Consider the following 17,501-nt stretch of genomic DNA (forward strand, 5'->3'; position numbering starts at 1 on the left):
GCTAACAAGTGTGCTTGTGGCTGGCCAGATAACATGCAGGACAGGCTCCATCGGAGGAGGGCAACTGTGGTGGCAGGGGTGACTCAGAGTTTCAGGTGTCTCTTCGCTGTCACAGAGAACTAAAAGCCAGAGCCTCAGATCTGCTTCACTCATCGCAACAATGGGAAATTGAAGATTTGTTGGAGTGATAAAATTCTTGCCAATATCCAGGAAGGGGTTAATAGGGAGGAAATATGATGGAGTAAGAAAATGGGAGATTTAGGCCGGGCATGGTGGCTCATGCCTGTAATCCCAGCATTTTGGGAGGCTGAGGCAGGTGAATCACAAGGTCAGGAGTTTGAGACCAGCCTGGCTAATATGGTGAAACCTGTCTCTACTAAAAATACAAAAAAAAAAAAAAAAAAATTAGCTGGCCATGGTGGAGGGCGCCTGTAATCCCAACTACTTGGAAGGCTGAGGCAGGAGAATTGCTTGAACCCGAAAGGCAGAGGTTGCAGTGAGCCAAGATCGTGCCACTGCATTCCAGTCCAGGTGACAGCGTGAGACTGCATCTCAAAAATAAATAAAATGAAATGGGAGATTTGTGTGCGTGTACTTTTGGCACCTGGTTAGAATTGGATGGGTGTATTGGAGTAGATTGTTTTTTAATTCAGTATGTTAGAGCAGTTTTTAATTTTAAAATTCAGCATGTAAGAGCAGTTTTCAGTCCTGTAGCAGTCATGGGATTTCTCTCACTAGCTTGGTAGAGCTGACTGATGTGATCCCCTTGTGCTTCTGGAGTGAAGAATTGAGGGAAAAGTTTTGGCTAATGTAACCTAGGATGAATTAGAAGAATAAATATCGAGAATACGTGCAAAAGTATTTTGAATGAATTTTTGAAAGTGCTGTATTTATACTTAAATTAACTAAGTAAATACATATCGATATTAATTTGGCAAAGAGTCTGACTACGAGCCTTATCTGGATAAAACAGTCTTATCCTTTTAATTTTTTAAGAGTATGTTTTTGTTGGCTCTTTGTGATGTTAATTGTTACCTTTGATATAGGTGAAGAATTTATTGCTTAGGTATTTGGTTTACACGGTAAAAGCACATGTCAGTGTTAGGTATATATAGAGTTTATAGCCTAATGAGGGAGTGTAAGGAGAGACATGTCCAGGGTAACACAGAGGGCAGTAACTAACCCAGCCTAGTGGGACAGCTTGCTACAAACGGGAGGAGATCCTCATAGGAATGAGTAAGTTTGGCAAAAGAGGAGGAGGCATTCTAGTCTGAGGATTCTGCATGTATAAGGAGTTAGGAGACCATAGCTTAAGAAGTACATTGCTTTCTTCCTGGCTAAATAGGCAAGGATTCAGCTATGTGTAAACTGCAGGGTTCAGAGAAAGCTAAGGTAGACAGCCTGCCCTGACTTGATTGAGGAAATGCTGAGAAAGTGGGAGAAAAAAAGATAAATGTTGAGACTGCATCTCTTCAGATTATTTGGATCTTATGTGCCTTCTTTCTTTCTTTTCCTTTTTTTTTTTTTTTTTCCAGATGGAATTTTGCTCTTGTTGCCCAGGCTGGAGTACAGTGGTGTGATCTCGGCTCACTGCAACCTCCACCTCCCAGGTTCAAGCAATTCTCATGCCTTGGCCTCCTGAGTAGCTGGGATTACAGGCACCTGCCACCTTGCCCAGCTAATTTTTTATTTTTATTAGAGACAGGGTTTTGCCATGTTGGCCATGCTGCTCTTGAAATCCTGACCTCAGGTGATCCACCTGCCTCGCCTCCCAAAGTGTTGAGATTACAGGTGTGAGCCATCGCACCTGGCCTTTCTTTATAGTCATATGAATAACAACAAGGCTTTGATAAGCCAGAAGTGAGAACATCTAATTACTTATATGAGCTTGCTGGTCTTGGAACTTGGCTTTCCTATTTGTTGTGGAAAACGCTGTACACAGCTATTTGATGTATGACCATGTTCATAGATCTGGGAATATTTAGACAACTGGAGCAGAAAGGAATTTTTGTGCTTTTATGGGTGGGTACGGGGAGTTATTTTACCTTGAAATGCATTTGTTAAAATCATTTTAGCATACCTCTGTTCATTTCTTTCTTATTTTGAACATCTGATTCTTCTCAGGTTCACCAGGTTGAGTTTTATGGAGATTGTGAATTAGTCTTGCATAATGAAAACCTTAGCACCTGAAATATTGCCAGTGAAAGTGTCAGGTTACAGGAAGGAAGGTTTTTGCTTTCCATACTGTAGGAGGTTGGATGGATGAAAACATGTCAGACAGAGGCAGACCATCTCATACTTTGAGAGAAAAGCTTGGGTCCACTTGGAGTAAAGCTGAAGGCTAAAGTAGGTTTTGTATTTATAGATTTCAAGCATCAGTAACAGAATCTGCATTCGGGTAGCCATTTTTTCACTACTTATTTTCTCTCATTTCAGAAGCGTATCCTGACTTGTAAATTGAAGAAGCCAGTGGTACTGCAAGTGCTATTTTGGGGTGGTGTCTGGGATCCAGTGCAAGTCGAACCATTGTTCAAATAAGGTAAATGCATGATGGTAAAAGAAACTAATAACTTCACTAATTTATAAAACCCATCTTATGTTAAGAATTGATTATTTCAAGACCAGCATGTACAACATGGTGAGATCCTGTCTCTACAAAAAATAAAAAAAATTAAACAGGCATGGTGGCATGCATCTGTGGTTTTAGCCACTTGGGAGGCTGAGGCAGGAGGATAACTTGAGCTCAGTAGTTGGAGACTGCAGTGTACCATGTTCATGCCACTACACTCCAGCCTGGGTGACAGAGAGGGAGACCCTATCTCAAAAAAAAGAAAAGAAAAGAAAAAGAACTGATTATCCAGAAGCTTCTTTAATAGAAATTCTGGGTTCTTATGAAACAGTATTTGTTTGAAAAAGGTTGTCTATAAACTTGACATCTGTAATCACTGTTAATATTTTGGGGAGCAGTCCCTTTACATGTTTATGTTGCTTGGATATATATGTGTTTAATCAAAATTGGGGGCCGAGTGTGGTGGCTCACAGCACTTTGGGAGGCCAAGCTGGGTGATCACCTGAGGTCAGGAATTCAAGACTAGCCTGGCCAATATAGTGAAACCCTATCTCTACTAAAAATACAAAATTAGTGGGACGTGGTGATGCATGCCTGTAATCCAGCTATTTGGGAGGCTGAGGCAGGAGAATCACTTGAACACAGAAGGTAGAGGTTGCAGTGAGCCGAGATTGGGCCACTGCCCTCCAGCCTGGGCAACAGAGCAAGACCCTGTCTCAGAAAAACAAAAACAAACAAAACTTTTATGCATGTAGACATATCAGACTGTCAGTTCCATAAGGCTTTTGATGAAAAACAGCAGTCCCTCCCCTCTCCCCTTCCCAGTTATTAGAAGCAGTTATTTTAAACTCTCCTGTTCCTTTTGGTATATCTCTCTCAATAATAAGCTGCTTTTGCTTTACGGTGTTTATTATTTATTAACTTCACTTCTTAGATAGTTTATTAGATTTTTTATTGTTATTTATTAGATTTATTATTTATTTTATATTATACTATATTCTAATATAAAATAAATATATTTTATAATATAATTATAAAATAAATATATTTTATAATTTAATTTTATTTATTATATTTATTATTTATTAGATTTATTATTGTTGTTATTATTTATTAGCTTCCCTTCTTAGATTATTTATTAACTTCACTTCTTAGGTAGTTTCTGGTAGGCTTACCTGAGAACCTCGCATGCCAACATTAATTGTGACTCTGGTTATAATGTAATTTTAGTCATGGTAGTATCATGGTTTACAATATTGTTACGATTACATAGAGCTTATTCACAGCCCATTTTATATGTTATGTTTACTTTTCCTTTTTTGAACAACTATTTGTTTTCTGTTTCTAATAGTCATCTTTTTGTCTATTTTGCTTAGTTTCTATGTCTTTATCAGTAATTTCTCTCTAAACGATAACCGGAAATGTAAATCTTGCTCAATACATTTAAGCATTTTGGCTATATTATAAATTGTATCTTGGGCCTAGGACAGTAGCTCACACCTGTAAGCTCAGCACTTTGGGAGGCCAAGGAGGGCAGATCACTTGAGGCCAGGAGTTTGAGACCAACCTGGCAAACATGGTGAAACCCCATCTCTACTAAAAATACAAAATTATCTGTGTGTGGTGGCGGGCATCTGTAATCCCAGCTGCTCGGGAGGCTGAGGCAGGAGAATCACTTGAACCCGAGAGGCAGAGGCTGCAGTGAGCCAAGATCACACCACTGCCCTCCAGTCTGGGCGACAGAGCAAGACTCCATCTCAAAAATATAAATAAAATTAAAGAACTAAGGCCATTATCATGATGATTTTGCCTATGTCCTTTGGACTGGAGCCTATTATCTTTTCCCATTTCTTTCTCTTCCTCTTTTTTTCTCATTTCTTTCTCTTTCTTGATTCAGTCCCTTGTTTTAGAGAATAACCTATTTTTGTTAGCTTCCTGAGAAAAGAATACTGAAAAGGTAGGTTTTTTAGAAATTACATGTTTCAAAATGCATTTATTCTGCCCTCATACTGATTATTGGTTTGACCAGGTATAGAATTCTAGTTTGGAAACAATTTTCCTTTGGAATCTGCAAATGCTGCTATATTGTCTTTGGCTTCCACTGTTGGTGAGATGTCAGTTGCCTTTGCATATTTACTTGTTTGTAATCTGAAACTTTTAGACCTCTTTGTCCAAAAGTATTCTGAAATTTCATAATGACGTTACTGGTATGGCTGTTTCCAGCCAGTGTGCTGACCACTCAGTGGACTGAAACTTAAGTAAAAAAAAAAAAAAAAAAAAAAAAAAAAAATTCTTGGCGAGGCCTAGTGGCTCGTGCCTGTAATCCCAGCACTTTGGGAGACTGAGGCAGGCTGATCACGAGGTTTGGGAGTTCAAGACCAGCCTGGCCAACATAGTGAAAACCCATTTCTACTAAAAATACAAAAATCAGCCAGGCATGGTGGTACGCGCCTGTAATCCCAGCTACTCAGGAGGCTGAGGCAGGAGAATTGTTTGAACACAGGAGGCGGAGGTTGCAGTGAGCCGAGATTGTGCCACTGCACTCCAACCTGGAAGACAGAAGGAGACTGTCTTAAAAAAAAAAATTCTTTAGTAACTGTTTACTGTTACTCCCACTTAAACATTATGCTTCTGTTTTTGTGTTTGTTTTTTGTTTTGTTTTGTTTTTGAGAAGGAGTCTTGCTCTATCACCCAGGCTGGAGGGAAGTGGTGTGATCTTGGCTCACCGCATCCTCTGCTTCCCGGGTTCAAGTAATTCTCCTGCCTCAGCCTCCTGAGTAGCTGCGATTACAGGTGCTCACCACCACACCCAGCTAATTTTTGTATCTTTATTAGAGGTGGGGTTTCACCATGTTGGGTAGGCTGGTCTTGAACTCCTGACCTCATGATCCACCCGCCTCAGCCTCCCAAAGTGTTGGGATTATAGGCATAAGCCACCATGCCCGGCCAAGTAGTATTTTAAATAATTTTAAATGGAAGCAACAGGTCGAGTTCTCTTTGATTTTTTTTTTTTTGTACACTTAGATGATTTGATCCAAAATGGTAGTAGATCTTCAAATCATTTTTGATCTCTTACATAGAAGTTGTGTTTGTATTTAAGACATCTCAGCCTGCTCCCCCAATCTCATCTGGAGAGACACCAGGTAGTCACTGCAACAGGAAAGGCTTAGTGGGTAGAGACTAGAAATGGCAAAAATAAATGACAAATCTAAAAGTGACTGGACAGTACTAGATTGGGTTCTCAATTTGAAAAGATATAATCATTGTTCTCAAGGACAGTGCTGTCCAATAGAAGTAGAATGTGAGCCATATGTAATTTAATATTTTTTAGTAGTCACATTTAAAAAAATGATGAAATAATTTTTTTTTTGAGACCAAGTCTCAGTCTGTCACCCAGACTGGAGTGCAGTGGTGCAATCACAGCTCACTGCAACCTCCGACTCCCAGGTTTCAGCAGTTCTCCTGCCTCAGCCTCCCTCCCGAGTAGCTGGGATTACAGACATGCACCACCATGCCCAGCTAATTTTTATTTTTTTTTTCGAGAAGGAGTCTTGCATTGTCACTTGGGCTCGAGTACAATGGCATGATCTCGGCTCACTGCCACCTCCGCCTCCCAGGTTCACACGATTCTCCTGCCTCAGCCTCCTTAGTAGCTGGGATTACAGGTGTACACCACAACATTTGGCTAATTTTTTGTATTTTTAGTTGAGACGGGGTTTCACTACGTTGGACAGAATGGTCTTGAACTCCTGACCTCATGATCTGCCCACCTCGGCCTCCCAAAGTGCTGGGATTACAGTCATGAGCCACCGCATCTGGCCTGCTGATTTTTGTATTTTTAATAGAGACAGGGTTTCATCATGCTGTCCAGGATGGTCTCGATCTCCTGACCTTGTGATCTGCCTGCCTCTGCCTCCCAAAGTGCTGCGATTACAGGTGTGAGCCACCATGCCTGGCCAATGAAATACATTTTAATGATATGTTTTATATGAGTCAGTGTATCCAATACATACATTCTCATTTTAACACGTAACTGATATAAAGAATAGTTAGCAAGATATTTGACTTTCTGCTTATACCAAGCCTTAGAAATCCCATGTTTATTTTATATCTGTAACTCATCTCGATTCAGATCAGCCACATTTTATGTGTTCAGTCTACATGTGTATTGGATGGTACAGTTCTTTTTTTTTTTTTTTTTTTTTTTTTGTGAGACGGAGTTTCGCTCTTGTTACCTAGGCTGGAGTGCAATGGCGCGATCCCGGCTCACTGCAACTTCCGCCTCCTGGGTTCAGGTAATTCTCCTGCCTCAGCCTCCTGAGTAGCTGGGATTACAGGCACGCACCACCATGCCCAGCTAATTTTTTGTATTTTTAGTAGAGACGGGGTTTCACCATGTTGACCAGGATGGTCTCAATCTCTTGACCTCGTGATCCACCCGCCTCGGCCTCCCAAAGTGCTGGGATTACAGGCTTGAGCCACCGCGCCCGGCCTTGGATGGTACAGTTCTAAGAGTTCATACTTCTGAAGGAAGAGATAAATGAGTATGATTAAGTTATTGAATAATGGCTTGCCATATTCCAAACATAATACAAAACAGTGATATGCTAACATAAAATCTAACACATACTTTTTTTTCTCCTCTAAACCTCCATGTGATCATCTTTGGGAGGATGATTTGATCTTAAAAAGACCAATGTCTGTAAAAGCTGTCAAATAACTTATTTCTCCTACTATAGTTGTTGTTTTTGTTTTTGTTTTTTTTTGAGACGGAGTTTCGCTCTTGTTACCCAGGCTGGAGTGCAGCAATGGCGCCATCTCGGCTCACCGCAACCTCTGCCTCCTGGGTTCAGGCAATTCTCCTGCCTCAGCCTCCTGAGTAGCTGGGATATCCTACTATACTTCTATACAGGCTTTATGCAGAACTCTTTGGAAACAGTGGATGTCAGTATGGAGGTGATCTGCAAAGAATGTCATGGCCCATTGGTTCTGAATCTTTTTCTGGGTTTCTTCAGTTAGAGTCTTGATGGATGGACTTTTTTTTAGAAGTTCTGTAGGTGATTACAGTACATACCAGTGTTTAGCCCAAGGCTTTAATAGTAATACTTCCATTTTATTTTGTTTTATTATTTTTATTTTTTTGGAGGCTCTGTCGCCAAAGCTGGAGTGCAGTGGCTTGATCACAGCTCACTGCAACCTCGATCTCCCAGGCTCAGGTGATCATCCTGCTTCATCCTCCTGAGTAGCTGAGACCATAGGCACATGCTGCCATGCCCAGTTAATTTTTGTATTTCTTGTAGAGTCGAGGTCTCACTATGTTGCCCAGGCTGGTCTCTAACTTCTTTTTTTTTTTTTAAGTCTGTGAAATATGTAAGTGCTGAAGAGTGATTTACTTCCAATTATGTAGTCACTTTCAAAATAGGTGTAATATGATACCGAGAAAAATGTATGTTCTGTGGACCTGGGGTGGAGAATTCTATAAATATTCACTAAGTTTACTTATTCCAGGTCTAAGTTCAAATCATAGATGTCCCTATTAATTTTCTATATCGTTGATCCGTCAAATATTAACAATGTGGTGTCAAAATCTCCCGCTATTATTGTGCGGGAGTCCAGGTCTCTAGTCATTAAGAACTTGTCTTATGTATCTGGGTGCTCCTGTATTGGGTGCATATATATTTATAATCATTAACTCCTGTTGTTGCATTGATCCTTTTACCATTATGTAATGTCCTTCTTTGTTTCTTTTAGTCTTTATTACTATTAAAGTCTGTTTTGTGAGAGATGAAAGTTACAACTCCTGTTTGTTTGTTTTGTTTTTTTTTTTACTGTCCATTTAGTTGGTAAATCTTCCTCCATCCCTTTGAGTCTTTGTATGTTGTTGCTTGTGAAATAGATCTGGATACAGCATACTAATGGGTTTTGACTTTTTATTCAATTTACCTGTCTGTGTCTTTGATTGGGGCATTTAATCCGTTTAAATTTAGAATTAATATTAATATTTATGAGTTTGATATTGTCATTTAATGCTAGCTGGCTATTTTGCCCATTAGTTGATGTAGATTCTTCATTATAGAGATACTCTTTACGTTTTGGTAGGTTTTTGGGATGACTGATACTGGTTGTTCCTTTCCGTGTATAGTGCGTCTTTCAGAAGCTCTTGTAAAGCAGGCCTAGTGGTGATGACATCTCTGAGTGCTTGCTTGTTGGTGAAAAATTTTATTTTTCCTTCACTTATGAAGCTCAGTTTGGTGGGATATGAGATTCTGGGTTGAAAATTCTTTTCTTTGAGGATATTTATTATTGACCCCCACTCTCTTCTAGTTTGTAGGGTTTCTGGTGAGAGGTCTGCTGTGAGTCTGATAGGCTTCCCTTTATGGGTAACGTGACCTTTCTCTCTAGCTGCCCTTAGAATTTTCTCCTTTATTTCAACCCTAGTGAATCTAGCGATTATGTGTCTTGGAGTTGCTCTACTTGAGGAATATCTTTGTGGTGTTCTCTGGATTACCTGGAGTTGAGTATTGTCCTGTCTTACTAGATTAGGAAAGTTTTCCTGAATAATATCCTGAAGAATATTTTCCAACTTGGATTCATTCTCTTTGTGACATTCAGGTATACCTATCAATCGTAAATTAGGTCTTTTCACATAGTCCCATGTTTCTCGGAGACTTTGCTCATTCCTTTTTACTCTTTATTCTCTAATCTTGTCTTCTTGTTTCATTGCATTAAGTTGGTCTTCGACCTCCGATATCCTTTCTTCTGCTTGATCAATTCGACTGTTAAAACCTGTGCATACTTGGCGAAGTTCTCGTATTGTGTTCTTCAGTTCCATTAATTCACTTATATTCCTCTCTAAGTTGTCTATTCTCGTTAGCATTTCGTCAAACCTTTTCTCAAGGTTCTTAGTTTCTTTACATTGGGCTAGAACATGTTCTTTTAACTCACTAAAATTCCCTATTATCCACTTTCTGAAGCCTAAATCTGTTAATGGAATGCACTCCCTCTCCATCAGGCCTTGTTGTCTTGTTGATGAGGAACTGCGATCCCCTGTAGAAGGAGAGGCATTCTGATCTCAGCCTTTTTACGCTGCTTTCTTCCCATCATTGTGAGTTCATCCACCTGTCGTCTTTATAATTGCCTACTTTCAAATTAGGTCTCTGAGTGGACATCCAACTTGTTGATTCCCAGCGCTGAAATCTGAGCAACCCACTGTGCCAGCCAAAACAGCGGCATTAAGATTCGTGGTGCTTTTCTGCCTGGAAATCTCCAGTCTGGCTTCCCTCTTGAGTTCCTTCTTCAATCAGGTAAATGGGCGACTCTGCCTTCCTGGAGCTCCAAATGTCGACCAAAAGGGGACCCAGTCCCGTTTACTCTGGACCAAGAACTGCCGTGCCGAGGCGCCAGCAAAACCACCACGCCTGCCATAAGAGTCGCCCTGGCGACCCGTGGGACTCCTCCACTGGGAATCTTCCAGTCTGTGGGTCACAAAAATTCGTCTGAAAGTGTGGCGTCTTCTCGTTCTGTGCGCTTTCTCTGGGAGCTACAATCCCGAGCTGCTAGTGATCAGCCATCTTGGATCTCTCCTCTGGTCTCTTAACTTCTAAGTTCAAGCAGTCCACTCGCCTTGAGCTCCCGAAGTGCTAGGATTTCAGGGGTGAGCCAATGCACCTGGCCAATAATTCCTTTTTTTTTTTGAAATGGAGTTTTGCTCTTGTTGCCCAGGCTAGAGTGCGGTGGAGTGATCTCAGCTCACCGTAACCTCTGCCTCCCGGGTTCAAGCGATTCTCCTGCCTCAGCCTCCCGAGTAGCTGGGATTACAAGCATGCGCCACCACACCTGGCTAATTTTATATTTTTAGTAGATACGGGGTTTCTCCACATTGGTCAGGCTGGTCTTGAACTCCCAACCGCTGGTGATCTGCCCGCCTCAGCCTCCCAAAATGCTGGGATTAAAAGCATGAGCCACCACGTCTGGCCAATAATTCCATTTTTAAAAATAGTTAAGTGTCATGATTGGCAGCTTAATTTTGCCAATAATTCCATTTTTAAAAATAGTTAAGTGTCATGATTGGCAGCTTAATTTTGCTTAAAAAAGATTTATTACTTCTCCGATAAAACACCAAATGGACAGGGCTGGGCGTCTGTAATCCCAGCACTTTGGGAGACTGAGGCGGGTGGATCACAAGGTTAAGAGATCGAGACCATCCTGGTCAACATGGTGAAACCCCGTCTCTACTAAAAATACAAAAAATTAGCTGGGCACGGTGGTGCGTGCCTGTAATCCCAGCTACTCAGGAGGCTGAGGCATGAGAATTGCCTGAACCCAGAAGGCGGAGGTTGCAGTGAGCCGAAATCACGCCATTGCATTCCAGCCTGGGTAACAAGAGCGAAACTCCGTCTCAAAAAAAAAAAAAAAAACACCAAATGGCGGTGCGGGGTGGTGGGGGACCAGGGAGGGGGGCCCAGAGGCCCTGGGGGCCCTGGGATGGGGAACCGTGGTGGCTTCTGTGGAGGTTTCGGCAGTGGTATCTGGGGCCGGGGTTGCGGCCGTGGAGTTCTCAGAGGCAAGGCCGAGGATAAGGAGTGGATGCCTGTCACCAAGTCAGGCCGCCTGGTCAAGGACTTGAAGATTAGGTCCCTGGAGGAGATCTGTCTCTTCTCTCTGCACGTCAAGGAATCTGAGATCATTGACTTTTTCCTGGGGGCCTCTCTCAAGGATGAGGTTTTGAAGATTATGCCGGTGCAGAAGCAGACCCGTGCTGGCCAGCGTACCAGGTTCAAGGCGTTTGTTGTTATTGGGGACTACAATGACCGTGTTGGTCTTGGTATTAAGTGTTCCAAGAAGGTGGCCACTGCCATCCGTGGGTCCATCATCCTGGCCAAACTCTCTCTCCATTGTCCCCATGCGCAGAGGCTACTGGGTGAACAAGATCAGCAAGCCCCACACCATCCCTTGCAAGGTGACAGGCCACTGTGGCTCTGTGCTGGTGTGCCTCATCCCCGCGCCCAGGGGCACTGGCATCGTCTCAGCACCTGTGCCCAAGAAGCTGCTGATAATGGCTGGTATCAATGACTGCTACACCTCAGCCAAGGTCTGCACTGCCACCCTTGGCAACTTTGCCAAGTCCACCTTTGATGCCATCTCTAAGACTTACAGCTACCTGACCCCCAACCTCTGGAAGGAGACTATATTCACCAAGTCTCCCTATCAGGAATTCACTGACCACCTTGTCAAGACCCACACCAGTCTCCGTGCAGAGGACCCAAGCTCCATCTGTGGCTACGACATAGGGTTTTTATACAAGAAAAATAAAGTGAATTAACCCTGAAAAAAAAAAAAAAGATGTATCATAATAAGAGCTAGAAGGAAACCACAGGCTGTTAGTATCGATTATAGTGTCTTAGTTAAGAAAGCTGAGAATTTCTCTAAGGAATGAGAAGAAAATATTCCCCAATGGTAACACATACTCACTTAAAATGGGGATTAAAATTGCTTCTACCCTCCCTAAGAGACATAGGAGAGAAGCCCCTAGGGTGAATTGAAGATTTTTTTAAGCCGCCATCTGTACTATTCATTCTTTTTTCACTATGATTAATTGCATAGATGATCTTGAGCTTAATAGACACCATTGAATGAATTCTCAGAGGAGTATCTCAAGTTGCCTATGCTGGGGATATTTTGATGAAAAAGTTCTAAATGAACTTTTACCTTGCTGTTGATTTTTCCTGCTAACATTCAGCATCAAAGAGATTTGTCTTTCGGAGGTGAATGTGGCCATTTGAATTGTCTTTTCTGATAATATGACCTTTCCTTCTAGCACACCTCTTCAGTTATGACACATGCTAATTTAGCCAGTAAAGATATCAAATTCTGTATTGCTGTGTAGGAAGAGATCTGATTACTTATTACTTGTAGGCAGGTATTAATAAATAGTAAGAAAATAGAATCAGTTATGAAATCTGTTTACTCCCAGGGAAGTTCCTAAATACCTCCCTCCAACCACTCTGGTTCTGTGGCTAAATGTAGCTTAAGGTGTTTACTCACGTGTTGTATGTCAAGTACTTTGTATGTACTTCCTTAATTCTCACAGCAGTCCTGTAAGTGGTAGGTCACATTTGGAAGAAGGAGAGAGTAAGTATTTTGTCCAGGAATGGGTGGCAGAGCCAAGATTGAACCCAGTTCATTTTTGCTGCCAAAGCCTCTACTTACTGCAGAACCTGGCCCGGTATTATAAAGTGACTTGTCCATTTAGGACTGGGCATTTTAGATTGATAATTTGCTTTAGTGTATTTCCTCACCTAACACCCACCTTAGTGCACCTCTTGAAGTAACATTGCATTATGGGCATATGGACAACCTGAATGGAATGTGGATTCTAGTTTCAACTTAGTTACTTACTTTCTGTTGAGATTATGCAGAGATTTGGTCTTAAATCCCTGTGAAATATGGGTAACATTACCCTTATCTCTTTTTAAAATACCTGTTTGAGAATAGTTGAAGATTTATTGAAAATTATGAAGATATACAGAGTTTCTATATTTGCTAGAGCTGCTATAATAAAGTACCACAAATGGGAGGCTTCAGCAACAGCAGTTTTATTGTCTCACACTTTTGGAGACTAGAAATTCAAAATAAAGATGTCGGCAGGATTGGTTCTTCCAGAGAGCTATGACAGAAGGATCTGTTCCAGGCCTCTCTCCTTGGCTTCTAGAGGGCCAGTCTTTTCCCTGTGTCTCTATTGTCTTCACCCCACAAGGTTCCAAATTTCCCCTTTTTATAAGCATCATATACCTCAGTAAAGACTCTTAAGTCCAAATGAGGTTACATTCTGAGGCACTAGGGGTTAGGACTTCCTATATATGATTTGGATGGGTAGATAGGTCACAACTGGACCCGTAACAGTTCCTATGTACCCCGTGTCGTTTCCACTCAACATCTTACATTAGTATGGTACATTTGTCGCAATTAATGAACCAGTATGAAACATTATTGTTAGCTAAAGTGTCATCCTTGTTAGCACATAAGAAAACTTTAGTTCAAAGAGAAGCAACTTGGAAAAGATCTTACTACTAGTGATCTTTTCAACTTTACTCTGGTGCTTTTTACACTGTTAGCCAATGCAAATGAAAACCTCCAAAGTCACATTATGAACCTGAAAAGACTAAAAAATGATTTTCTACTTATAGTTAGGTACAGCAAGACAGGAAACTTATTTAGTTTTTCTGCATCTAGTGCACATGCCATGCATGACACAGTAAGTGTTCAATAAATCTTGATAAGATGAACAGAAGAATGCTCTTGGTATTTTTTGGGCCTTATTTTTGAAGCATAGACTCCAGTCTTACTAAATAACTGTAAAGTATAGCAATTGTGAAATCCGCTTTAATGAGAAAGCAAAAATTATTTTTATTTTTTTATTTTACTTAAGTTCCAGGATACATGTGCAGAACATGCAGGTTTGTTACATAGGTATACGTGTGCCATGGTGGTTTGCTGCACCTATCAACTTGTCATCTAGGTTTTAACCCCCACATGCTTTAGTTATTTGTCCTAATGCTCTCCCTTCCCTTGCCCCCTACCCCCCAAAAATTATTTTTAAAATTGTGAAATGGTTCAGACTTGGTGACTCACGCCTGTAATCCAGCACTTCGGGAACATGAGGCAGGCAGATCATTTGAGGTCAGGAGTTCGAGACTAGCTTGGGCAACATGGTGAGACTTCCATCTCTACTAAAAATACAAAGATTAGCCAGGCATGGTGACTCGCACCTGTAATCCCAGCTACTCGGAAGGCTAAGATAGAAGAATTGCTTGAACCCAGGGGGTAGAGGTTACAGTGAGCTGAGATTGCATCACTGCACTTCAGCCTGGGGTACAGAGTAAGACTCTGTCTAAAAAAAAAAAAAAAAATTAGCCAAGCATGGTGGCACGCCTATAGTCCCAGCTACTCAGGAGGCTGAGGTGGGAGGATTGCTTGAGCCCAGGAGGCAGAGGTTGCAGTGACCTGAAATTGAGCTACTGCACTCCAGCCTGGGCAACAGAGCCAGACTCTGTCTCAAAAAACAACAAACAAAAATTTCAATTCCTGTGTGGAAATCAGCCTTGAGATAATCAGTGCCCCTCTGGCTGCTGTATTTTGTGGCCCATGGAAAAATACATTTCTCATGAATTTTCTCCACCTCTTCAAGTTACTTAGAAGTAATGTGGTCCTGTTCCTTTAAAAAGTAAATGATGGAAGGAGTGGAGTTTGCCATATGATAGGAGCAGAAACGAATTCACTTGCTGAAAAGAGGGAAGGAAATGTGATCTCTTGCTGGTTCTGATGGAAAGAAGCCAGCAGCACAGTGTCCTTCACCCCGGTATGATTCTGTAGCTGAGCTCTGGCTTGCTCTGGAACCTCTCATTTCCAAGTGAGGTTGGTGCTACCTGAATTTGGATTGTCTCAGATGCAAGTGATAAGTTTAAGTACAGTCAGAAGGTAAGTGACCAAGTTTTTGGACAATTGATACCGATTTTCAGGCAGATTGTCTTGTTTTAAAAAAAGGAGTAGATTATATGAATCTTAAATAATTTCTACAATTAATTTCAAAGTTGGTGGAATGACAGTGTGTGTGTTTGTATGGATGGGGGTGATTCTCCTTTAAAAGCAGAGTTTTTTTTATTACCTAATTCAAGTTTTTTAGGACATGGCTGAAGTAGTAAAAAGGAATGTCCCACTCTATTCATGCATAACTTTTACATTTTTTTTTTTTTGTCAATGATAGAGCTGTTCCAAATAATCGTTTTACTGGTGAAAAATAGAGGTAAAAACCCATGCCCCAAATAAGGGTTTATGGTTTATTCAGTAGGAGCCTTAGTTTTGGTGAATTTCTCTTATTTAGGGAGCCTGAACACTTGTTTGGCAGTGGTTATGTTTTTTCAGCTTCTTACCTACTAGTGGCAGCGAGAAGGATCAGTTCCACCCAGTTCCAGGGGTAGTGATATTTTGTGGGGAGAAGAAAGCAGTTAGTAATGGCCAAACAGGAGTCCAGAGAAGTATCTTTCGTTATTTATTAATAACTGATACTTGGGCTTGAAAGGAGGTAAGTCAAGTAGGATGGGCTCCCTGCTAGATAGACGGGAGCCCATATTCCCCATACCCACTCACAGAATAGGGGCATCTGGGGGCTTTGAGAGACTGAGCTCTGTCCGAACAGGTCTGTTTTATAACTGGGAGTCCAAAACGTCCAAAGTGAATAGCAGTACTGTTAGAAAGAAATTACCCTAGGCTGGGCGCGGTGACTCACACCTAGTAATCCCAGCATTTTGGGAGGCCGAGACAGGTGGATCACTTGAGGTCAGGGGTTCAAGACCAGCCTGGCCAATATGGTGAAACCCCATCTCTACTAAAAATATAAAAATTAACTGGGTGTGGTAGCATGCAGCTGTGATCCCAACTACTTGGGAGGTTGAGGCAGGAGAATCACTTGAACCCAAGAGGTGAAGGTTAGCTGAGATTGTGTCCCACTGCACTCCAACCTGGACAACAGAGTAAGACTCTGTCTCAAAAAAAGAAAAAGAGAAAAGAAAGGAATTACCCTTTTTCTCACATTAAAGGTAACACAAAAAGCATCATTTTTTTTCTATGCAGTTTAGTATGAATTTTCTGAGAGACAGATGACTTAATGTACTTGTTTATCATCCCAAGAAAGACTAGAAAAGGAAGAACAGAGATTGAGTTTTTGAAGGACTTGGAATTGAACCTCCATAGATAAGAGCTGGTCACAGTATTTATCACATTGGCAGTGTTATGCCAGGCTTGCCATTCCTTAATTACTGTACATTAAACTACTTCAGAGCCTATTCTTGGGGAAACTTTTTTGTTTTTAAGTATAGACCTGTCTTTCTCTGTTGCCTAGGCTGGAGTGCAGTGACACAGTGATAGCTCAGTGTAGCCTTGAACTCCTGGGCTCAAGTAAGTGGGACCATAGACACAAACTACCATGGCCAGGAGGGAAAATTCTTAATGGCTACTTAGAAAAGTAATCCATGTGTCCAACATTAGTTTTTTGTTTTTTTGTTTTTTGGTTTTTTTTTTGGGACAGAGTCTCTATCTGTTGCCCAGGCTGGAGTGCAGTGGCACAATCTCAGCTTACTGCGACCTCCGTCTTCCAGGTTCGGGTGATTCTCTTGCCTCAGCATCCTGAGTAGCTGGGACTACAAGTGCCCGCCACCACGCCCAGCTAATTTTTGTATTTTTGGTAGAGATGGGATTTCACCATGTTAGCTAGGCTGGTCTTGAACTCCTGACCTCAGGTGATCCGCCTGCCTCGGCCTCCCAAAGTGCTGGGATTACAGATGTGAGCCACTGCAGCCGGCCTATCTTTAAAATTTTTATTTTTATTTATTTATTTTCTTTTTATTATTATTTTTAAAGACAGGGTTTCACCACGTTGGTCAGGCTGGTCTTGAACTCCCGACCTCAGGTGGGTATGCCTGCCTTGGCCTCCAAAGTGCTTGGATTACAGACGTGAGCCACTGCGCCTGGCCTCTTTAAAATTTTTAAACAGTAAAATAACCATTCTCCCCAGAGGAACATCACCCCTGCTTTTTAGGAGACTACCCAGTGCACATGTGGATATTCTTTTCTATAAATTTAAGACCTTAGAATTGAAATTAGTATTTACTGATTTACTTTACTTAATAACTTGAGAGCCACTTAATAGCAGAGTACATGTCATAAAGGTGGTCTCTGATTTGATTTCTTCAGGGATGGGGTGGAGTATGAAGCATTGGCAAAGTATTAATCTAGAGATACCATAGCTGCCCTCTATTCTGTTTTTGTCTCTGTTTTACTCAGGAGAAGATGATCTCCAGAGAAAAGAGTAAAATAGTAAACATGTTTCATATTTCACCTGAGCTCTGCTTTCCTCCAATAACTGTCCAGAGGTATT

At 41.4% G+C, this 17,501-nt stretch overlaps 1 protein-coding gene and 1 pseudogene across 2 annotated transcripts in view; both read left to right on the forward strand.

Annotated features, from left to right (window-relative positions):
- Window positions 1-17,501, forward strand: part of THRAP3 (thyroid hormone receptor associated protein 3) — a 78,335-nt gene that overhangs the window by 27,383 nt on the left and 33,451 nt on the right. For both annotated transcript variants that reach the window (XM_012439571.3, XM_012439581.3), the window contains exon 2: window positions 2,437-2,539. The gene's annotated coding sequence lies outside the window, so the exon portion shown is untranslated. The remainder of the gene's footprint in view (window positions 1-2,436; window positions 2,540-17,501) is intronic.
- LOC105708262 (small ribosomal subunit protein uS5-like) lies at window positions 11,030-15,782 on the forward strand (annotated as a pseudogene).

The sequence above is a fragment of the Aotus nancymaae genome, unplaced genomic scaffold (genome assembly GCF_030222135.1).
Source record: "Aotus nancymaae isolate 86718 unplaced genomic scaffold, 86718_ANA_hifiasm-v0.15.2.pri h1tg000053l, whole genome shotgun sequence".
Lineage (NCBI taxonomy): Eukaryota > Metazoa > Chordata > Mammalia > Primates > Aotidae > Aotus > Aotus nancymaae.